The sequence below is a fragment of the Triticum aestivum genome, chromosome 5B (assembly GCF_018294505.1).
Source record: "Triticum aestivum cultivar Chinese Spring chromosome 5B, IWGSC CS RefSeq v2.1, whole genome shotgun sequence".
Taxonomy (NCBI): domain Eukaryota; kingdom Viridiplantae; phylum Streptophyta; class Magnoliopsida; order Poales; family Poaceae; genus Triticum; species Triticum aestivum.
Genome location: NC_057807.1, coordinates 674,442,534 through 674,467,593, shown reverse-complemented (window position 1 = coordinate 674,467,593; position 25,060 = coordinate 674,442,534). Strand labels below are relative to the sequence as shown.

Here is a 25,060-nt window from a genome sequence, read left to right as displayed (position 1 = left end):
CAGATTGTACCAGATAGGATGACGTGTGTGTGGCCCACTGTGTATGTGTCTAGCGCAGGATGCTGGAAGCCGCACGATATAAGTTGAATCCGATGTGCGGTACGTGACCGGCCGAACGCTCGGCCGGCAGGCCGTACCCAAACGTTTACCTTTATTTTTAGCACAGTACAAATGCTTCTTTAACCGTTGACGACAAGGCAACATTACCGTCAGGCATAAATTAGAAGGACATTAGAATAACTAGCAAAAGAGCCCGTGCGTTGGAAGGGAAGAAAAAACATAACGTACGCTCCTAACCCAACAACCATCACTCAAGACCACAATAGGTCCATCTTCTTTATTTTAGCGAGGCACCATATTTGTGTTGCCGCTTATCCTCCTTCTCGCCCTCACCGGCGATGGCCTCAGTGTTCACATAAAACAAAAGTGTTTGAATATGCTTAATCCTAAGGCGTCTCTCTCTCTCTCTCTCCCTCTCTCTCTCCCTCTCCCTCTCTCCCCCTCTCTCTCTCAATGAGATATCTGCTGTTTCCCCTTGCGACGTTTTTCAGAGGTATGCATGTGTTGTTATCGATGTTTTTTTCGCTATATGGTTATATTGGGTGTTTATTTGCAATCCGAATCGCCGCCGGTACGAAAGAAAAATGGATCGTGTGCTATAAATTATAATTTGCTTCCAAAACAATATTTAACATGTGAAATTAACATCATATTCAGATTCCATACGTTTTTCTAATCAAATTCCATATATAACATGTTAAAATCGGAGTTACGGTCTAAATGATACGGATAATTTAGAAAATCATTTGTTTGATTTAAATATCTTCCAAAATAACATTCAAAAATAATTAACAGGTAAAATTGACCTCATATTCATATTTTAAATATTTTTCTAATCAAATTTCATATATAACATGTTCAAATCAGAGTTACGGTTTAAAAGATGTTGATGATTTAGAAAAGCATTTGTTTGACTTAAATATGATGCGCGGATGAATTATCTAAAAGATTAGGGATTTTCAGAAAATGTAAAATAACGGTTCGGGTGTAACTTAAATTTGGATGGTGGGTTGATTTTAAAATAACACAGGGGCTTTTGTAGAAAATACAAAAAACCGATTCCTTCTTACATAAAATTGGACTGCGGGTTAAATTCTCTGAAACAGATAGACTTTTCTCCAAAATGCCATGACGGACAACCAGAAACCCATTTTTTTAATTATTAGGTAAAGATAAAGATTGCAATTACTCCTAGTTAAATTGAATTGAATTGAATTGAATCGCGCATTCAACAAGAGTTTTGGTTGTCCTAAACAACAACTCGAATTCGAAGTGGCCACGATCGTAACTGACGGATCCTAACGTCGGAAGGTAACAAACAAACCAACAAACTAGCACTTGAGTGATCATCATCTTTTTCACGTATAAGGCCAACTCCAGCGCACGACCTCAAATAGAAGTTCGGTTTGGCATGTTTTCGTCCGTTTGGAGCGGTAATCGGTTCGTTCATGTTCGCTTGCAGCCGTTGGGTTGTCGGTGCGCCCAACGCGCTGCCACATCCAAATCATGTCCGGGGTGAACGTGATTAAACAAACGAAAACTAAAATGAAATGCCGAAAAAAATAAAATAAACAAACATAAAAACATAAAACATAATTAAATATCAAGGTCACAAAGCGGCCCAGTTCCACGGTCCACATAGACAAAATTAACATAAAAAACAAAAGAAATCCGCCACCCGCGCGCTCCTGCCATGCCCGTCGATGTCGTGGCCATTGCCGTCTTCTCAGTGGCCACCGTTGTCTTCGTCGTTGCTGACGAGGTCGACTAGTCCGACAGCGTCCAGAAGTGGGACGGCGGTGCCTGGTACATGGGGGCGGGCCGGAAGGCGGGAGGTGCTTGCACCACCTCCTCCCGTGGCGACGCCTCCCGCTTCGGTGACCGCGGCGGCGTGGGGCACCAGTTCACATCCCCCATGGCGTCGACCATCTCTGGAGCCGTGCACGACCAGCTCCACCCCTGGCCCACCAGCCCCGGATGGAAGGCGGCGATGGGCTGCTCCTCGTTGACCTCCTCCTCACCGTCCACCATCTTCAGCTCGGGGATGGCGACATTGCCGGCCGCAGAGAGGGCCATCATCTCGTCGAGGCCCTCCCATTGGCGCTCATCGTGCGTCTTCATGGAGTCCTCCATGACACATTGCATGAGCTGGGCCTCCTCCTCCTCCTCTGTCATGCAAGGAGGTGGTGGTAGCGACGAAGATGGTGAAGACGACGACGTGGGCGTGAGGCCGCGCACCCGCGTACACCCGCGCACATGGGGAGCGGCCGCTCCACACTCTCGACGTGGCCGCCGCGGCCCCGCCAAGGTGCCGGCGAAGAAAGAGGCGCGCCACATGTCGTGCTCGTCCCTTAACCACGTGTCCCAGAGCTCGAAGTCGGGCGCAAACCTGGGGTTGTAGTAGAGGTCATTGGGGAGGAGGCAGCGGCATCGCTCGATCTCCCGGCGCCGGGCACGGTCGCTCGTCGGGACCGGCGGGATCGGCACCCGGTCGGCGAAGAGATGCCAGTTATTGGGGAGGTGCGCGTCGCTCTAGGGGAGCGGCATCCTCGTCTCCCAATAACACCGGCATACATCCGCGTTGATGTAGTGCCGGTCGCGCTCGCCGGCAGCCGTGGGCGCGATGGAGAATGCGGGCGGCGCGGGGGGCCAATGCTGGGGTGATGCAGGCTCCCCTTTGACACCGTGGCCGCGACGGCCCGAGGACGATTCAGCCTCGCGGTCGTGCTTCCCCTTGCGGCTGGTGTTCCAGAACCCCATGGCTACGAGGCGCCAGCCGGCGAGATCGAGGACGGGGAGAGGGAGAGCTAGGGTTTGGGACATGTCGGGTTTCGAGGAAGCAGTATGGGCTGGAATGGGGAGTGTGGATTGCGACCGGTCCACGGCTTCCCATTTAATAAGTACGGCAACCGTTCGTTGGGCGGATGACTGGTGGGGCCGACCGCGCGTGCGCATTAATGTCGGGCGGTGGGAGGTAGGTAGCCGCTTGCCACGCGTCCCCAACGCAGACAAGCGACGCGTCCGTTTGCTGTCCGCCGCGACCCTAACCCAGCGCATGTGCGCTCGAAATGGGTCAGCCTGGACACAAAACGGACCAGACGGGTTCAGACCGTCGCGCATTGGGCTGCCTGGTTTGTCCGTTTTACTTCAAACAGACGAGACCGGATAGGATGGGTTCGCGCGTTGGAGTTGGCCTAAAGTACTAGCATAGGAGGAGTGACGACCCAATGCACCGCCAGACCCAATACGTACCTCGGAGACGAGCTTGAAGGCGACCTCCGCCTTGGGGTGCCTGTTCTTGTCGGGTGCAGCTGCAGCACTGCACATCACATGAATCAATCAATTTTGTTTACCGTCAGTGTATGATCATGATCCGTAATTAAACGCAACAATTAAAAGAGTGGCGTGATGCGTGCGAACCGAGGTGCCGGTAGCGCGGCTTGATGGCGTCCTCCGACGCGGCCTCGCCGATCTGCCATACATGCACGAGTTAATTAATTAACACGACACCGTAAACAGAGGCGCAACGAGCAAGACGAAGGACGTGCGTGCGTATGTACGTACGGAAAGGATGAGGTACCAGTCAACGAAGATCGCGCGACACGGTGACCGGCGGTGGTGCAGGTAGCAAGCGAAGGCCGCCTGCGCCTTCCCGGCCGCGTCCGCCATCGACGTGGCCAGACTGGTCGATCGATCGACGTACGCCGGGGCAGAGCACACGCGAAAGCACAGTCTGTCCGTGTGAAGTGGGCGCCGGAGGATGAAGAGAGGTTTTGTTGGCGTGACTTGTCCGCCTAGTGGAGTGGATTGGGGGTGGGGAGGAGATCGAGGCGAGAGGGAGTGGGAGGGGAGGGGCGGTTCCGAGGAGGACGAAGGAGTGGAGCCCGAAAGAGCGGGGATTGCGGGTGCATGCAAGTCATGTCGCTTTGTTTTCGAAACCAGGAACAAAAATCCCTCGCATCGCGTCTCTTGCACCGGAAATCGAAATCTACATGACCGAGCCAGCGCGGTCACTGCTTCCGGCGGACTTGGATCCGACGGCCACGCGGATGTGTAGAGCTGCTCCCTGTCGTGCTTTTCCCGGCATTGTGGCACTCGACGCTGGTAGCTTCGGTCTACGTCAAGGATGGGATCGAAGCAGCCGATGCACGCTCAGTACGCGTAGCAGCAGAAACCCTGTGAGGCGGCAGCCGGCGATTTCCTCGTCGGCGTTGCTTCTTGTGAACCGTCGAGCGAACATGGTGCCTCCTATAAAAGCCCTTGAGGATCAATGGGTAATTTCTGATGCCTTTCATGCCTACACTGATTCAAATCCGTGTTGTGTGGACACAACATGTAAGATTGAATAATTCTAATACAAATAAATATTGTACACGAGAAGCATGCTATTCATCTTTTGCTTAGGGGTGATGGCATAGTTCGGGTGCACTTTATATAGACTTAGTGGTAGCATTGATATGAAGCCATGGATCCTCCGGTAGTTCAATAGTTAGACATTCCCTCGTTATGTGCTCCGTCCTCTGGTAGCTCAGAGGATTTCTTTTTTGAGCAAAAGAGAGGCCTCCCACTTTGATTTCATATAATCAAACCATTTGATCTTAAGCATCTATAAACAATGCACACAACATACGAAGTGACGAGCATGCAACAAGATTCAAAAAAGGTTCTATTACAAACGCGAACAACAGGAGACAAAATAAGGCTAAGTGCATGCTAAGAGCAACATACATCAACAAGTTTTTGCATGGACCAACACAAAAGGAACACTAGGACAAAGCAAAATAGAGCCAACAAAACAACCAACAACCAACTTCACATCTCCGCCTCTCTGGAATTAGCCACCAAGTCGAGGGACTCTAGGTCTCCATCCCTGCGAAGCGTTAAACACTTCACTTGCCACCTGCTCGACTAGTCTTGGTCCCAACATCAATATTTTTGCCTTTGCCTCCTTTAGCTTCAGAACGGACCAATCAGAGATCTAATTACACATTAGTTTCACCAGCACAATCGGATCATAAAATTTCTTTCTATTAAAAATCACATCATTTCTACACTTCCAGAGAGACCAAAATGGAGCCAAGACCCCGATAAGAACAAGTTTTTTGCCAGGTTTCCCGAATGTCTTGAACTATCTGTCAAAGAAATCATTAGATTGACAGGGTAGAATTCAAATCAAAAGCACACTACAGTAGGATCCAAATCAACCTAGGAGCAGAACAGGAGAGGGAGCTCTTTCTACGGTCTTTCCCACCTTCCCTCGTGTCTCTCCCAGGGAGGCGCCAATGGCACCCCTCGCGCCGCCAGCAACACCCATAAGACACTGCCCCCTCACTGTCGCTGCTGTCGTCCCTTGTGACGGCGGTGGCGGCTCCCCTCACCGCCGAAGGTGACTTGGGGTGGTGGAAGATGGATTCCGCCACTGGAGCTGCTGGGGCGGCGAGAGTCGACACGTAGCCGATCTTTGGCAAGGGTGACGACCCTGCGTTAGGGTGGTGGTTGAGACGTTCTCTGGCAGCGCCATGACCAGTGGCGGAAGCAGGGTTGTGGCAGGTGGTGTTGGACGAAACCCAGATCTGATATGGGTGGATCTCCCATGCCACCTATCCAGTTCTTCTTCACAATGTGTTAGGGACGGATCCGGTGGAGTGTCGCCCTGCGCTGTTGCCGCCTGTCCAGCTGCTGACCCATGGTCGCTGGTCTATATGGTATGGCAGATTATGCAGGGTGCCGACCGACTGCGTGGGGGCTGCGGGCTCGGCCTGAATAAAGGCGGCGATCCTAGGGTACCTCAAGTGAGAAGACAAAGATCTGCCTGACGTCTGTCCTCCTTGATCTGGTTGGAGTGTCAGGTTTCGAAGTCTCCGCCAACGAACTCCCAGGGGAGCGTTATGCCCGGAGATTGCTGGATCGGGTGGGATTCGATTGTGCCCACTGGTTTCTCGTTTAGGAGGGAGCGGTGCGAAGCTCTGCTATCTATTGCCATCATGGCATATGTTTAGTTTCATGGTGAAGTTAGAGGCGGAGAATGTCATGGAAGCCGATATCGGGGGACTAGTAATGGTGATTGGAGCGTCTGTGGAGATGAGGAACTTGTTTGGAGTTTCAGGTTTCGTAGTAGCGGTATTTAAGTGGGGGCAACGGCACAGGTGAAGCTCAAAGTCTTACTGTAGGAACAAAGTATGTCTACGTGAGGGGGGGGGGGGGGTGAGGGTGAATGGGAGTTTTCAAATTTCTTTCAAAAACTCAAATACTCTCTAAACATAGCAGCAGAAAGAAGGATAACAGATAGCAGTGAGTGAAAGTAAACTACCAAACTAAAACTAAACACAATCATCGATGGGAATCACATGATGGTAAACATACTTGCAGGGTAATTCGAATGTAGTAGTATGAAGGAATAACCAATGAAGCTCGGTGAAGACAAGGTGTTTGGTAGACCAGTTCGACCTTCTACACAAGGACTACGTTTGGTTGGAGGGGTTGTGATTTAACATAGAAGATAAACTCTCTCTGCCCTATTCTCCATGACAATTGGTTCGTCAAGCAATGCCTATTACTCATGGTAGATACTTGAGGTGATCTCCCAACCTTTACATACTGCTTCTTCGAGATCCACAATCACTCTTGGTCTCTGAAGGAAATGACACCTAACCGTCTAGAGAGTTTGCAGCTCTTAAGAGTAATAGGTTGAGCGTACTGGACATAGATTCAAGTGATGCTAAACCACTATATAATTCTTCGGCTCTAGGGTTTTTCTCTCGGTGTATTTTGAACTCAAATCACTCTGGAGAGGGGGTGGCTCAACAAACTTCTCAGAATCAAATGGAATAGCCACCAGACAAAGCCGATGCGGGGTGGCTATTTATAGCCGCAACCTACCCTGATAGGAAATGACCATTTTGGACGCGCAGTCCAGCCAATGGCCAACTGACACGTTTGCAATAGTCAGATTTTTGAAGCAACGGTAAGATTACTTGAGGAGCAAGTAATGCTAACTCTTCGGTCAGAGTCAAATCTCTCGCAGCGAAGAAGATCACAGTCTCTTGCTAGCAAGTATTTACTCAGAGCACAAAGAGATTTCTCTCACAACTTTCATAGGTTTGAGTTTAGCCTCAGAGAACCAAAGCTTCGAACACTATACCCCTCTTAATAGTATGATGGTCCTCTGACTCAATGAAATAAAAGAATAATAATGAAAAGAATACTACGTCTTCACTTCATCTTCAACTTCCTTCGGTTGTAGTCCTTTCCTTCGTAAACTACCGAACCAATTGCTTTGGGTCAACAATTTTAGGGGTCACTCTTCACATCATAAACTTCGTGCATAATGCTCACTGCAGTGCAGGGCATATTCTTCGGAGTTTATAGCAAACTCCTCACGACTTCATCGACTTGTTACTCTGTGTGCACTAGCAAACACATTAGTCCCTTACTGTTCATGTCAACAATCTTCAAAACATAAGGAGGCAAATTATTGCACCAACAATCCCCCCCTTTTGAACGTTTGTTGACAAAACAGATAATCATCCAAGAGTGGAGCCAGAAAGAGCGGGGATTGCGGGTGCATGCAAGTCGTGTCGCCTGCCAGCTTTGTTTTTGAATCAAAATGATAAAAACAAAAGCCCTCGCATCGCGTCTAGCTTTCACCAAAAATCGAGATCTACTCGACCGAGCCAGAACGCTCACTTCCGGCGGACCATATTTTCAGGGACTTGGATCGGACGACCACGCGGATGCGTTAAGCTGCGGCTTGTCCTGCTTTTTCCGGCATTGCGGCACTCGACGCTGGAATGTGCAGGGCGCCACACATCGAGTCACAGATATGTTCGAAGCAGCTGATGCACACTCAGGAATTGTACCAGCAGAAACCCGGTGAGGTGGCACCTGGCGATTTTGTCATCGGCGTTGCTTGTTGTGAAACGTCGAGCGAACACGCTGCCTCCTATAAAAGCCGTCGAGGATCCATGGGTAATTTCTGGTGCCTTCAATGCCTACATTGTTTCAAGTCCGTGTTGTGCAGATGCAACATGTAAGATAGGATAATTCTAACGCAAAGAAGTACACGAGCATCATGCTATTCATATTTAGGTTTGGGGGGGGGGGGCTAGCTCGGGTGCACTTTATAAAGACTTGAGGTGTAGCATATCATGATATGAAGCCATGGATCCTCAGGCAGTTTTATAGTTAGTCATCCCTTCATTATGTGCTTCGTCCTCTGGTAGCTCAGAGGATTTCTTTTTTGAGAAAAAAGAGAGACATCCCTCTTTGATTTCATATGATGATGAAACCATATAATCTTAAGCATCTATAAACAATATGCACAACACACGAAGTTATGAGCATAATAAGAATCAAACTAAGGTTCTATTACAGACCCAAACAACAGGGGCCATAAGGTTAAGCACATGCCAAGAGCAACAGACATCAACCAGTTTTTGTAGGGACCAACACAAAAGGAATACTAGGACAAAGCAACTTGGAGCCAACAAAACAACCAACAACCAACTTCAATGATCAGCAGCACAAAAGGCCCATCAAACTTCACTTTTACGTCTCTGGAATTAGCCACCAAGTTGAGGGACTCCAGGTCTCTATCCCAGCAAAGAGCGAAACACTTCATTAGCCACCTGCTCGACTAGTCTTGCTTCCAGCATCAACATTTTTTGCCTTTGCGCCCTTTTTCTGCAGAATGGACCCATCAGAGATCCAATTACCCATTAGATTCACCAGCACAATCGGATCATAAATTTTCTTTCCATTAAAAATCACATCATTTCTACACTCCTAGAGAGACCAAAATAGAGCCGAGACCTCAACAAGAACACATCTTTTGGCTGGTTTCTGGAATGTCTTGATCTATCTGTTAAAGAAATCATTAGATTTACAGGGGTAGAGTTCAAATCAAAAGCACACTGCAGTAGGCTCCAAATCAGCCTAGCAGCGGAACGGGAGAAAGAAGGTGATCAATGCTTTCATCTTGCCCACGGAAACACAACTTTTATGTCCTTTTATCCTTGTTTAAGAAGATTATATCTAGTTAACATACTTTTTCTATTAACCAGTCAAAGAAAGACTTTAATTTTAGCATGAATCTTGATTTTCCATAATAATTTATATGGGAAACCACAATTATTCTTAAAAAGAATCATATAAAGAGACTTGACTGAAAACTTCCTCTCAGCAGAAATCATCCACAGAGTTTGATCTCCCCCCCCCCCATGAATGATGACTTCTTCACACCCTCTTTCAAGCTATTCCGTAATTCTAAGAATGCCTATATAAAGTTCTTCTAAAAGAAAAGTGGTGCGACGCTTTTTCTATAGCTTCAGCAGCAAAAATGTTGTGATCAAAGCAAGTTAAGTATTATTCCGACTCAGAGGATACAAGAGCTTTAAACAAACAACGCTGCAGAAGATTGTACAAATCATTTGGACTCACTCTCAGATTGGACAATGCCCAATCTCGAGACGTCAATGCCATGGATGGCCTTGGCCTCGCCGGCAAGGGCTTGGACGTGACATCGCCGGAGGCAAGACATGAGGTGCTAGAGGCGTGGGATGAAAGGAGAAGGGTGAGAGAGATAAATCGTGTCCGAGGAGACGAAGCCGTTCTAACGAAGAAGAGACACATTTGGACATTTCTTTTAGATCAAACAACCGTCAGAATTGACCGCCGGAAAATATGATTTTAGGTATCTGACAAATAGGTTGCACCTTTCTTTTTTTAAAAGAATAAACACCACTCCCTTCGGTCCATATTACTTGTCGTTGTTTTAGTACAACTTTAGTAGTAATATGGACTGAAGGTAGACTTCCGACCTCTACATTAAGAAGATGCACCTACCCAACACACAAAACTTATTATTACTTTGTAAAGCCAACGCTAATGTTTCATTCTTGACAAGCTAAGTAGAGCCAACTTTGTCTAGTTCAAATGCCGTGTTGCATTGTACAAGCTAGTACCTCGATAAAAAAACATTACGATGATAGTAAGCAAAAAAAGACTATGAACCGGTACTACCTCCATGTTCAAATGCACGTGATTTTAGGATTTGAAAGGTAAAATATTATTAAGTTTCGCCATACTTTAGAATGTCTTTTGCCAACACTGATAGACAATTTGGTATATTAAGTTCATTATTTTTATTTGAAGCGACCATTCTTATATATGGATCATATCGATTCTCTTCTCCCACTGCCCCCCCCCCCCATGTGCAAGAATCCTTGGCCTCAAGCCCATACCTTTGTGGTTAAATCGTATTTTGCAAGAATATTGTCAACTGCCAAGCTGTTGAAAGAGATTAGTCCACTTCATGTTGCAATGCTCTGTTATTTCTATTTAGATGTAACCATTTAGGTGCGACTGAAATCTACCAGGTTCATCACTTGTTCCACACTCCAGTAACAAGATGTCGTATGTGTTGGAGTGATGAACCATTGAGCTCCACGAACCAATCTCCTCCAATCACCATTCCATATCACTGACAAGCAGAAACATATCATGTGGTTTATTTCTTGAGGTGTCATAAGAGCATGATATACACGACAACGATAGTGGGTGCGACAGTCATCTAAAAAAAAGAGGTGATGCTAGAAAGTAAGATGGAGGGTTGGGCACCAATCTGAACGAGGTGGTCCACATTGTAACTTTAGTATTTTGTTGGTAATTATTGGTGCCTCTGTGCACATGCTATGGATTTCAAATATTTATTGGATGAAGATACAACAAATAATGCACGATAAAACGGACAATTCCATGACAATGAAGTAAAATGAGGAACGTGTTATTCATCTTTTGCTTAGGAAAATCTAGTTTGCTCATTATAAAGGACTGGGGTGGTAGCATTGACATTAAATTACGAGTCCTTACTCGATCAATAGCTCAGAGAGGAAGATGTGCGCTTCGCTATGCCGCCTGTCGATGGGGCAAATCTACGGGGCAGGCTTGAACAAGCTCAAGCTTGCCCTCAAAAGTTGCATTTTTCTCTATAGTATGTATCACCATGGATTTGAATGGAGATAACACTTTGTGGGCAATGAGATGCTCAAACAAAACTTGTGTGTAATAAATTACGAAACAAGGAATTTGGATATGTATTCAACACACTTCCTCTCGTCCATAGAGAAAATGAGTGTTTCATCTAGACATGGACGGACGGCTATACGTTTCTCCTATAGCGAGGACGAGGTACTAGTCGACTAACTGCAGGTAGTGGGGCAGCATCGGAGGTGTGGGAAATACACAAAGGTGCCCTCGATGCTGCACACACCTCATGTGCCATCGGTGCCTTCTCGGTCGTTTCCGCCATTGGCATCCCCACATACATGACCGACTAATCGATATTGAAGTGTGCAATGGTGGTCTAAACCGCTGCAAGGAAGGGCATAACACACACGTATGTATGAGTGATCAAGCAGTTTGCGCTTGTGAAATAGGGACGCGAGGGTGAGGATAGATTTTGTTGTTGTAACTTGTTGTCCGTCTAGTGGAGTAGGGTGGGGAAGAGAACAAAAGTGGGGGTGGTTCCCAGGAGGAAGAAGAGGCGGAGCCGGAAAGAGCTGGGATTGAGGATGCAGATGCACGCAAGTCGTGTCACCGGCTAGGTTTGTTATCGTACCTTGAATCATCATAAAGGAGTTCCGGTTTTTCAAACAAGAAACAGAAAGCCCTTGCATCACATCCGCACCAAAAATTCGAGATTTGGACGACCAAGCCACCATGCTCGCTACTTCCCGGGCGACATATATTGCAGTGACTTTAAACCGCAGTTCTTCGACATCCTTTCGTTTATGGGCTACCAAGGAGATGCACATGACATTGGGAATGGAAGTTGCTATAGCGTCTTGTTCCAGCGCACGCCATGTACATAGTGAAAGCAGCAGATGATGCTACTGCTCCCTCAGTACGACATAGGCGATGAGAATGTGGCGTAGATTACAGGTGGACAACCTAGCTAGTGGACGGTGAACATTTGACTGAGCAGACCCATCTGGATGCAATGGATACGCATCTGGCAAATGTGCATGCTTTAGTTCTTTGGATGATTCCTGGTGCCTACTATGCCATTCTATCAAACTCAAATATTTATTGTGTGGAGACACAACAAATGATGCACAATTAAGAATGGGAAATTTGAAGTCAAAGAAGTGAAATGAGGAACATGCTATTCATGGTTTTTTGGGGAAGCCTACCTTTATCCTTATAAAGGACTTGGGTGGTAGCATCGACATGAAGTTATGGGTCCTTCGGTAGGTCAATAATCGAGCATCCCTTGATTATCTAACTTGTCCTCTAGTACTTAAGAGGCTAAACTTTTATACAAAGGGCAGATTTACTGAGCCTTTTCTATTTGAGAAGGGGAACCTCATTGAATTTCCGACTCATGTATTATAGTGATACATCTAGCAATGTACAACTTATTGTTACAAAGATCATGTAAAATAAAACATTGGCGGCTATTGTTTCAGCATTCAACAAGCTAAGTAGAGCCAACGTTGCCCGGTCCAAATGTTATGTTGCGTTGTACATAATATTGCCTTCTTGAGAAAAGAAATCACGACAAATACTTCACAAAAGGACATTACCAGCTACTACCTCTTCCGAGGGCAAATCCATGTGATTTTAGGATCTGAAAGGTCAGGAAATATTAACTTCCACCTCTACTATAAAATTTATTTTGCCAACATTGATAGAGGAAACTAACACAGTAGATGCATTATTTCTATTTGAAGCAACCAATTTCGATTTAGGGATTGCCTCGATTCTCTTCTTTGACCCCCTATATTCAAAGGATCTACGACGTCTAGGGTCTGTATCTTTGGGATAAATTTTCGATTGCAAAGAAACTTTCTAACTGCTAAACGGTCAAATGAGATTATTACACTTTGTGTTGCCACCCTTTGTTAATTCTAATTAACTACACAAGTTTTACCACACAAAATTCTATGAGATACAATCCTTTAGAATTTTTCGTTATCTATTGAGGCACCCATCTGTGTGCTTGAAGTAATCACTGATGTTTTCAGGACAGGACGGTCACATCAATGTAAACTGCATGGGATTGCTAGAGGCATTGTGAAAAAGATTCACCAATCTTATTTAAGTTTTAGCATCATATTGAGAACTTTGACATTTAAGCATCATCATGACCATGAAGGAATTAATTAAAATAGTATATATGGAAAAGAATGCTTTCCCGGCATTGTAGCACTCTACGCTCGAAGCTGTAGGAAGCTGCGCTTCAAGTCACAGATGGGATCGAAGTAGCCGATGGCCACTCCCTGATTATAGCAGTAGAAACTTGGTGAGATGGCAGCCGACCATTTCCCCATCGTTGTGGTTTCTTGTGAACCATCGAGCAAACACGCCGCCGCCTATTCAATCCCTCAAGGATCCATGGGTAATTTCTGACGCCTTCCATGCCTAAACTGATTCAAATATGTGTCGTGCGGATACAACAAAGTATTGTGCGGATAAAATTGGATAATTCTAACACAAAGAAGTACCCCAGGTGCGTGCTATTCATCTTTTGCTTAGGGGTGCTGGCCTAGCTTGGGTGCACTTTATAACAACATCTCCAACAGACACGCCAAAAAAAGTGCGTGCACGAAAAACAGGGCTTTTAGCACGCGCACCCAGAAACAACGCTCGAGCAGAAGCTGTCGAATAGAGCGTGCACAAAAACAGAGCTGTAAATTTAGCGCATGCCGGCTGCGTGGCTGCAAATTTGGGCCGCCGGGTTGGGCGTCGTGTTTTTGTGCGTCTCGTAAACCTCCTGCGTGCAAAAACACTATTTCAGTGCTGCAGAACTTTTTTAGCATGCCGCGCTAGTGCACGTCTGTTGGAGATGCTCTAAGGACTTGAATGGTAGCATTGACATGAAGCCATGGATCCTCTGGTAGTTCAATAGTCATGCATCCCTTGATTATGTGCTTCGTCCTTCGGTAGCTCATAGGATATAAGAGCTTTAAACAAAAGACATTTCGTAAGATTTGACATACCCTTCCGACTCACTCTCAAATTGGACATCACCCAATCTCGAGACGACAAAGCCATGGATGTCTTTGGACTCGCCGGCAAGGGCTTGAACGTGACATTGCGGAAGGCAGGACAGGTGGTGCTGGGGGTGTGGGACAAGAGGATAAGGGTGAGAGAGAAATCATGTTGGAGGAGACAAAATCGTTCAGAGGAAAAAGAAACACACCTGACCATTTATTTTAGACAAAACGGTCCACGGAATCGACCGACAGAAAATATGATTTCAGGCATTTGACATATAGGTGGCCCCTTTCTTTTGAAGGGGTGGAGCCGGAAAGATTGGGGTTTGCGGGTGCATGCAAGTCGTGTCGTCTGTCACTTTTTTGTTTTCGAAACAAGGAACAAAAATCCCTCGCATTGCGTCTCTTGCACCGGAAATCGAGATCTACACGACCAAGCCAGCGCGCTCACTGCTTCCGGCGGACTTGGATCGGGCGGCCACGCGGATGTGTAGAGCTGCTCCCTGTTGTGCTTTTCCCGGCATTGTGGCACACGACGCTGGTAGCTGTGGTCAACGTCAAGGATGGGATCGAAGCAGCCGATGGACGCTCAGTACACGTAGCAGCAGAAACCCTGTGAGGTGGCAGCCGGCGATTTCCTCGTCGGTGTTGCTTCTTGTGAACCATTGAGCGAACATGCTTCCTCCTATTCACTCCCTTGAGGATCCACGGGTAATTTCCGGTGCCTTCCATGCCTAAACTGATTCAAATCTGTGTAACTGTGTTGTGCGGACACAACATGTAAGATTGGATAATTCTAACACAAATAAATATTGTACACGAGGAGCATGCTATTCATCTTTTGCTTAGGGGTGATGGCATAGCTCGGGTGCACTTTATATAGACTTAGTGGTAGCATTAATATGAAGCCGTGGATCCTCCGGTAGTTCAATAGTTAGACATCCCTTCGTTATGTGCTCCGTCCTCTGGTAGCTCAGAGGATTTCTTTTTTGAGCAAAAGAGAGGCCTCCCTCTTCGATTTCATATAATGAAACCGTTTGATCTTAAGCATCTATAAACAATACACACATTATACGAAGTTATGAGCATGCGGTAAGATTCAGACTAAGGTTCTATTACAAACCCAAACGGCAAGGGCCAAAATATGGCTAAGTGCATGCTAAGAGCAACAGACGTCAACAAGCTTTTGCAGGTACCAACACAAAAGGAACACTAGGACAAAGCAACCTAGAGCCAACAACCAACTTCAACGATCAGCAGCACAAAAGGTCCATCTAACTTCACTTCTCCATCTCTAGAATTAGCCACCAAGTCGAGGGAATCCAGGTCTCCATCCCTGTGAAGCGCGAAACACTTCACTTGCCACCTGCTCAACTAGTCTTAGCTCCCAACATCAACATTTTTGCCTTTGCGTCCTTTATCTGCAGAATGGAACAACCAGAGATCCAATTACACATTAGTTTCACCAGCACAATCGGATCATAAAATTTCTTTCCATTAAAAATCACATCATTTCTATACTTCCAGAGAGACAAAAATAGAGATGAGACCCCGTCAAGAACAAGTTTTTTTCCAGGTTTCCATAACATCTTGATCTATCTGTCAAAGAAATCATTTGATTTACATGGGTAGAATTCTAATCAAAAGCACACTGCAATAGGCTCCAAATCAGCCTAGCAGCAGAACAGGAAAAAGAAGGTGATCAATGTTTCTATCTTGCCCACAGAAACACAACTTTTGTGTCCTTCCTATTTGTTTAAGATGATTATCTCTAGTTAATATACTTTTTCTATTAACCAGCCAAAGGAAGACTTTAGTTTTATTAGGAATCTTGATTTTCCATAATAGTTTCTATGGGAAACCACATTTATTCTTAAAAAGAATCATATAAAGAGACTTCACTGAAAATTTCCTGTCAAGAGACAACATCCACAGGGTTTCATCTTGTCCCCATGAATGATGACATCTTCACGCACTTCTTTCAAGCTATTCCGCAATTCTAAGGATTCCCCACATAAAGTTCTTCTAAAAGAAAAGTTGTGGCACCGTTTTTCTATAGCTTTAGCAACAAAATTTTGTGATCAAGGCAAGTTAAGTATTATTCCGACTCAGAGGATACACGAGCTTTAAACAAACAACGCTCCATAAGATTGTACATATCATTTGGACTCACTCTCAGATTGGACATTGCCCAATCTCGGGATGACAATGCCACGGATGGCCTCGGCCTCGCCGTTAAGGGCTTGGACGTGACATCACCGGAGGCGGGACATGAGGTGCTGGAGGCGTGGGATGAAAGGAGAAGGGTGAGACAGACAAATCGTGTCTGAGGAGATGAAACCGTTATGAAGAAGAAGAAACACATTTGGACATTTCTTTTAGATCAAACAGTCCACATAATTGATCGGCGGAAAATATGATTTTAGGCATCTGACGTATAGGTTGCCCATTTCTTTTTAAGAATAAAACACCACTCCTTCGGTCCATATTACTTGTCGCTGTTTTAGTACAACTTTAGTAGTAATATGGATGGGAGGGATTATTAGACTTTCGACCTCTACATTAAGAGATGCACCTACCCAACACACAAAACTTATTATTACTTTGTAAAGCCAACGCTAGAGTTTCATTCTTGAGAAGCTAAGTAGAGCCAACTTTGTCTAGTTCAAATGAGATGTTGCATCATACATGCTAGTACCTCCTTCATAAAAAGCATTACGATGGTACTTAGCAAAATAACACTACGAACCGGTACCATGATTTTCACTTTCAGTGAGATTTCACTGTAATTCACTGAATTTCATTAATTTCAGTAGACACTGAAATACTACATTTCGGCCAAAATATTTCAGCAAATTCAGTAGTACACAGGAAATCAAATATTTCTCAAAATAATTTTTGAAAATTTCAAATATTTAATTAAATTCAAATGAATATTTTGGCCTTTTGGCTAAAATGCAAACTAAAATAACTAAATTTCACTGAATTTCAGTGATTTTAGTTGGTGCTGAAATTTTGTTGAAACTGAAATTGAAAACCATGACCGGTACTACCTCCATGGGCAAATGCATGTGATTTTAGGATTTCAAATGTAAAATACTATTAAGTTTCACCACACTTTAGAATGTCTTTTGCCAACATTGATAGACAATTTGGTATATTAAGTTCATTATTTTGATTTGAAGCGACACTTTTTATATATGGATCATATCGATTCTCTTCTCCCACTACACCCATGTGAAAGAATCCTCGGCCTCAAGCCAAAACCTTTGTGGTTAAATTGCTCTTTGCAAGAAAGATTCAATTGTCAAACTGTTGAAAGAGATTAATCCACTTCGTGTTGCAATGCGCTGTTATTTCTAATTAGATGTAACCATTTTGGTGTGACTCAACTCTACCAGATTCATCACTCGTTCCACACTCTGGTAACAAGATGTCGTATGTGTTGTGAGTGATGAACTATTGAGCACCATCACTCGTTCCACACTCCATTCACCATTGCATATCACTGAGAAGCAAAAACATATCATGTGGTTTATTCCTTGAGATGTCATAAGAGAATGACATACAAGACAATGTTAGTGGGTGCAACGGTCATCTGAAAAAGAAGACGCGATGCTAGAAAGTAAGATGGAGGGCTTGGCACCAATTTGAACGAGGTGGTCCACATTGTAACTTTAGTATCTTGTAGGTAATTATTGTTGACTTCTATGCGCATGCAATGGATTTCAAATATTTATTGGATGGGGATACAATAGATAATGCACAATAAAACGGACAATTCCATGACAATGAAGTAAAATATGGAACGACTTATTCATCTTTTGCTTAGGAAAATCTAGTTTGCTCATTATAAAGGACTTGGGTGGTAGCATTGGCATTAAATTACGAGTCCTTACTCGATCAATAGCTCCGAGAGGAAGATGTGCGCTTCGCTGCGCTGCCTAACATTAAGTACTATTGCTCAAGCTTGCCCTCAAAAGTTGCATCTTTCTCTATAGTATGTATCACCATGTATTTGAATGGAGAGCACATTTTGCGGGTAATGAAATGCTCAAACAAAACTTGTGTGTAATAAATTATGAAACAAAGAATTTTGATATGGATTCAACACACTTCCTCTCGTCCATAAAGAAAATGAGCGTTTCATCTAGACAGAGACGAACATGCATACATTTCTCCTATAGCGAGGATGATGTACCTGTCGACTAAGTGCATGCGGTGGGGAAGCATCGAAGGTGTGGGCAAGAAGCAAAGGTGCCCTCGACGTTGCACACACCTCATGTGCCGTCGGTGCCTTCCCGGTTGTTTCCGCCATTGACATCCCCACATATATGACCAACCAGTCGATATTGAAGTGTGCAATGGTGGTCTTAACTGCCACAAGGAAAGGCATTAACAAGAACGTCGACATAGAAATCTCGGCAAGAGGAATTCCTCCCCACTAGTGGGTGGTGCTGAGGTTTGCGTTACTTGCAAAGAACATAGGCACTTGCCCGTATGCTGTCCTCGTGTAATATGTGGAAGGTGTGGTGTACAAGGGCATCCTGTTCCAAGCTGCAATAATGTGCTTCCATGGGAATGCGTGGCACCAATGTGTGGATTTCAGGTTAAGGGGAAGGGTTTTTATTACATACATGACTCCAGCACACCAAATCAGAACACTGACAAGAATAGATTTATTGTGGTCACTGTTGTGGAGGGGCACGCCTCAGATAGACAGTTGGAGGAATTTTTAACGCTTACACAAATACTAATTGGAAGTGTTCTGCCAAATCAATTGGCCCTAATACTTGTGATGAGGTTTCCTTCACCCAGAGATGTGGATAAAGCTTGTTTTGCTGAAAGTATGAATATCAAGAGTTGTGGAGCTGTTGTGAGCTTGAAGAAGTGGTCGGAGTCTGTGGGTGCCAAGGCTGTACTTAACATTGCTTGGGTCAATGTTAGCAACATTCTTTTGGATAAGAGACATGAGAAGAACATCGCTTATGTGGGCTCTTTGGTTGGGGTGACTCTAGAAATTGATAAATCCACTGTTAACAGACCTGTATCTGTTAGAATTAAGCTGGGATGTAGAGATGCTGAGGATATTCCTGCTAAGGCTGAGGGGGCATTGGGTGGTCCATTTTATGACGTTTTTTTTTGCTCTGTGGATAAGATCTTAGTGAAAAATCCCCCCAAAGAAAGAGTAGCTATGCAACAAGATGCCGATGGGGGGGGGGGCTTCTCCTAAAAGAGCTAGACTTACTACAGGTGGGCGACCTGAGGGACAAGGGGCCTCTTCATCTACTATGGGTGGTTATTCTACCCCTTCCAATTTGGTTGGGGGACAAAAAAATTACCTATGAGGTTGGGGACTGTAGAAGAAACTGGGGAGAATATAAATGCAAATGTGAATAATGATGAAGTCCCTTCGGAGGAGGAAAGTGAGGAGGTGGACAATGAACTTCTCATTGATACTATAGCTGCAGAAAATGAAAGGGAGCAGCTGAACGAGAGGGAAAACTTGTCACCTGAAAAAAATGTCTTATGGCAAGATTGTGGTGAATTTTATGCAAATTATCCCTAGTCCTATGGTTAACAAGAAATACACATCCTATTTGGAAGCGGTGGTTGGACAACCTATAGTGACTGAGATGGCCCATGATGACAATTCTTGTGAGCAAAACACACTTATGTACTCTGTGCAATCCCCTGCTGCATCTAGAGATAATGTGGAGTGATTCCTACCCCCTTGTTATGGAAGAAATACAGACAAGGTTGAGTCAGAGGACTGCTGGCACCAATATGGAGCATGTGGGTGTCAGAGCTGAAAAAATGACCAAGAAAAGAAATCTGCAAGGTAATGATCTTGATACTGGCAATTCTTTTGAAGTACTTTCAAATTTGTAAATTATCTCCACTGCTGCCAAGATGGGTGTTAATATTCCAGATGATAACTTTGCTGTGATTGATGTGATTAGAGAACTTGAAAAATCTAGGGCTAATATAGCTGAGAAAATCGATAATAATGAGAAATAACAAGATAAGATTTTGTTCATTACTAATGCTGCTGGAGACAAAACTCCTCTAAACACATCTTGGTTGAATCATGGTGAGGTGGATGATTGTGACAGCCTGGATTTGCCTTGTCTCTTTTTCCGGACTTCCTATTGCCTTTGCTTTGGATTTGGAGTTTTGAATCAATTCAAATGGACTTGAACACTTGATCCTACCCTTGATTTTCACCCAAGTGACCCATCCACCCCTAGCTCAACTTTCTTTCTCTGAAAAACTCCAAAAATAACTCAATGAATATTTTTTATAAAAGAAAAATATTCATTTTCTTCCCTGAAAATCACTTCAGAGAAGTATGCTCCAAAGCAACCCTCATTTTTATTACTCCTAAAATCCAGAGAAAATTCACAAATATTCTTTGAACCCTAGGGAACCTCCCTGAGCAAAAATATTGCATACCTTTTTTAAATATTTTTGCTACAGGAAATCATTTCTGTTCTGGACAGATTAGCCACTTTACACAACAAGTTTATTTTTCGTTGATCCTTTGGGTCTGATCTTTTCTATGCCTGTTTACCTTCCTAAGTGAATGCTAAACCCCAATGCACGTCCCTTAATTTTTACCAGATCTCTCACAGTTAACCTCAGAAGTTTCTGTCCAGAAACTTGCCAGGAAGAAGCCCACTCGCACAGCTCACCTAAGACCCATCCAAACACATAGAACAACCAAAACCACTAAGGACTACAAGCCAGATATGAAGTTTGCGCTTAGCTCAGCCCGAGGTCAAAGTTCACATGGTGACCGGATTCGCCCAGGGGTGCTGGCATGCGTCCAGCACGCTCTGCGACGCACCCGCGTCTCTGTTGAGCGCATGCTCGCTTCCCCGGCCACCGCACCTTGATAAACCATACCACCATCCTCGTATCCACCCCCTTATCTCCACCCTGGCACTCACCGACGCTGGAGCTCGTCGCAGCGAGCACGGGCACGGGGCGACCAAGCCAACAGTTCGCTTGTGCCCCTGTGCTCGTCGCGTACCTGGCTCCTGTGCTCGGCTCCGCTCGTCCACAGTTCCTGCGTGAGCCACGGTGTGTAACAGCCCCAAAATCGGGTTACCAATTTTTGAGCTGTTATTCCTTCATGGCACTCATTTTCAAAATCTTTCTCCTGAGTTTGTTGGATGACACCGAGAATTCTTGTCATTTCCAACCTTGTAAAACCTTGCTCATGTCCTTGTCAGCGGGCAAGACCTCATTTGCCTCAGCTCCAACCCTCTCAAACCATAATTCCAAAATTTTGGAATTTGATCATGGCCTTTGTGATTACAAAGGAGCTATCATTTTCCTTTATCTGTTGACCATCCCATCTGTTTCCAAAAACCCTCCTATCCTTTTCAACCTTGGATATGCAAAAATATTGCCAAGTCTCATGCAATATTTTTGAATTATGATTTATTCCTCTTCTTGCCTTTCGGAGGAATAAAATCCAAAGGCATAGCTAGCCATCTCCTAAATTCATGTGAATTGGTGGAGTTAATAATTATGCCTAATCCAAGCTCTGGCAAAGATATTGGCCATAATTAAATAAGGAAAATTGTCTTTTCCTATTTAATACCAATATTGCATTTCTGCCATTTTCTAAAGGAACTATTATTTTTATAGCAGATAAAATTCTCACATAAATTGTGGAGCTTGTCCTTTCTATATATCACTAGTTCCATCCTTATCTCATGTTTCACAGATCAAAAATTGGGCACATGATCCAATGCAAGTTTCTGCCTTCTCTGAAATTTGGCAAAGGAAGTGCTTTATTCCTAATTCCTTTTGATATGCAATTTGGCAGGGTGATTAACCTTAATAAATCACCCATGGATACCAAATATGAGCTCAATCCATTCATCCTAGCTCCCTGTGCAATGTTTCAAAGTTTCTGACCAGAATGCAACTTTGTGAAGGAAGTACCTTCATAGAGTTTCCAAATGGGATGAAACTTTGCAATCCTCTGAAGTATCCCAAATCATTAGCCTCCACCCAAATTCAGCTCATTTCATTGATCTATGCGAGCACAGGAGCAATTCTTGTTTTCTATCCAAATTTTCAGTTTGTGAAGCAAGTATATTTTATCTTGCTCCATTTTGGCTGAAAATATTCCAAAGCCTTCTCCTATCCATATAACCCACCTACCCAATAGATTGTATCATTCCATGTAGCCAATATTTTCCTAGAATGTTCTCAAGTTTCTGGTCAAAAGTGATGCTTGTGAAGCAAGTACCAATTTGGCAAGTCCATTTGGTATGATCTTTTTGCAGCATCTACATATGACCAAATCATGAGGAATTGCCAAGTGGTAGCCCACTCTAACACTCCTAGTGAGTGCTCCTTCCTCCTTTGTTTTCTGGGTCAATTTTGGTAGTTGCAAAGCAACTATGCTAAATCCTTGCCCAAATCACTTACAACTTCCCAGGACCGTAGTACTTGCTAGCCTAAACCTCCTAGACATCAAGTTTTCCACTTAACCTCTCTGGTTTAGTCTCTAGAACATGGCCAAGTTTGCAACAGCAAACTTGTAGAGCTTGGTTCCCTCTGCTCGCTACACCTTTGCTCATGCCATCCCCTCAATTTTAATGTTCTTTTGAAGGACTTCTCCACTGACATGGTTTGGCACGGTGTATATGGCCAGAGCGCGCCATGGGTGTAGCAGGCCAAAACGGTGGTCTTGCCACTGTTGGCTACAGCAGCACCACTCCGGATGGTTCTCGCTTGTCCAAGCATGTCAAACAACTCCCACTCGATGACGTCTTCCCCCTGAGCTCGTTCCCCCTTCGTTTGCTTCCTCGTCGTGCCATTGCCATTGCCAAACAGTGCGCTCCTGTGGGCATCGTCGTCTTCCTCCTCGGTGTCCTCTTCCTCCCCTCGTCCGCAAGCGTCCCTCGTCTCCGTGACCTCGTGGCACTTGTGCGCGTCCCCCTTGTTGCCTTCTCGCCGCTCCCCGTGACCCTTGGCCGCGCGTGCGCGTCGCCGGCGCACGGACACATAGCCATGCCACGTGTCTCCTCGCCCCTCCCTCTGGAGCTCTTCCTCGTGGCTATTTAAGCATGCCTCGAGCCTCATCGCGGTCCTCAACCCCTCCCAAGCCTCTTCCCTGAGGTCCCGAGCCTCTCCTTGCCCGCAGTTGCTCCTACGTCTTGAGCTTGCGTTGGTTTTCCTTGAAGAGGAAAGGGTGATGCAGCAGAGTAGCGTAAGTATTTCCCTTAGTTTTTGAGAACCAAGGTATCAATCTAGTAGGAGGCTCCTCAAAAGTCCCACACACCTACAGAAACAAACAAAGAACTCGCAACCAACGCAATAAAGGGGTTGTCAATCCCTGCACGGCCACTTGCGAAAGTGAGATCTAATAGAGATAGTATGATAAGATAAATATATTTTTGGTATGTTATAATATAGATGCAAAAAGTAAAGATGCAAATAAAAGTAGATCGAAAGCTTATATGATAAAAGATAGACCCGGGGGCCATAGGTTTCACTAGTGGCTTCTCTCAAGATAGCATAAGTATTACGGTGGGTGAACAAATTACTGTCGAGCAATTGATAGAAACGCGAATAATTATGAGATTATCTAGGCATGAGATCATGTATATAGGCATCACGTCCGAAACAAGTAGACCGACTCCTACCTGCATCTACTACTATTACTCCACACATCGACCTACTCCTGCCTGCATCTAGAGTATTAACTTCATAAAGAACAGAGTAACACATTAAGAAAGATGACATGATGTAGAGGGATAAACTCAAGCAATATGATATAAACCCCATCTTTTTATCCTCGATGGCAACAATACAATCTGTGCCTTGCAACCCTTTCTGCCACTGGGTAAGGACACCGCAAGATTGAGCCCAAAGCTAAGCACTTCTCCCATGGCAAGAAAGATCAATTTAGTAGGCCAAACCAAACTGATAATTCGAAGAGACTTGCAAAGATAACTCAATCATACATAAAAGAATTCAGAGAAGATACAAATATTTCTCATAGATAAACTTGATCATAAACCCACAATTCATCGGATCTCGACAAACACACCGCAAAAAGAGTTTACATCGAATAGATCTCCACAAGAGAGGGGGAGAACATGGTATTGAGATCCAAAAAGAGAGAAGAAGCCATCTAGCTAATAACTATGGACCCGAAGGTCTAGGGTAAACTACTCACAACTCATCGGAGGGGCTATGGTGTTGATGTAGAAGCTCTCCATGGTCGATTCCCCCTCCAGCGGAGCGCCGGCGAAGGCTCCAAGATGGGATCCTGTGGATACAGAAGGTTACGGTGGTGGAAATTGTTTTTCGTTGGCTCCCTGGATGTTTTCGGGGTACGTAGGTATATATAGGAGGAAGGAGTACGTCGGTGGCCGCCTGTGGGGCCCAGGAGATAGGGGGCGTGCCCAGGAGGGGTGGGCGCGCCCTCCTATCTCCTAGAGGCCTCGTCTGCTTCTTGACTTGCACTCCAAGTTCTCCGGATCACGTTCGTTCCAAAAATCACGCTCCCGAAGGTTTCATTCTGTTTGGACTCCATTTGATATTCCTTTTTCTTTGAAATACTGAAATAGGCAAAAAAACAGCAATATAGGCTGGGCCTCCGGTTAGTAGGTTAGTCCCAAAAATGATATAAATGTGTGAAATAAAGCCCATAAACATCCAAAAGGGGTAATATAATAGCATGGAACAATTAAAAATTATAGATATGTTGGAGACGTATCAAGCATCCCCAAGCTTAATTCCTGCTCATCCTCGAGTAGGTAAATGATAAAAACAGAATTTTTGATGTGGAATGCTACCTAGCATAATTCTCAATGTAATTTTCTTTATTGTGGCATGAATGTTCAGATCCAAATGATTCAAAATAAAAGTTCATATGGATAAAAGAAATAGTAACACTTCAAGCATACTAATCAAAGTAATCATGTCTTCTCAAAATAACATGGCTAAAGAAAGTTCATCCCTACAAAATC

General features: G+C 44.7%; 1 long non-coding RNA gene across 1 annotated transcript; it reads right to left on the bottom strand.

Moving 5' to 3' along the window:
• Positions 1–3,300: 3,300 nt before the first annotated feature.
• LOC123114106 (uncharacterized) lies at positions 3,301–3,863 on the bottom strand. The gene is made up of 3 exons (XR_006456411.1): positions 3,641–3,863; positions 3,481–3,532; positions 3,301–3,379 (listed from the first exon to the last, which is right to left on the bottom strand). It is a non-coding gene; the product is annotated as an uncharacterized lncRNA (long non-coding RNA).
• Positions 3,864–25,060: the final 21,197 nt, after the last annotated feature.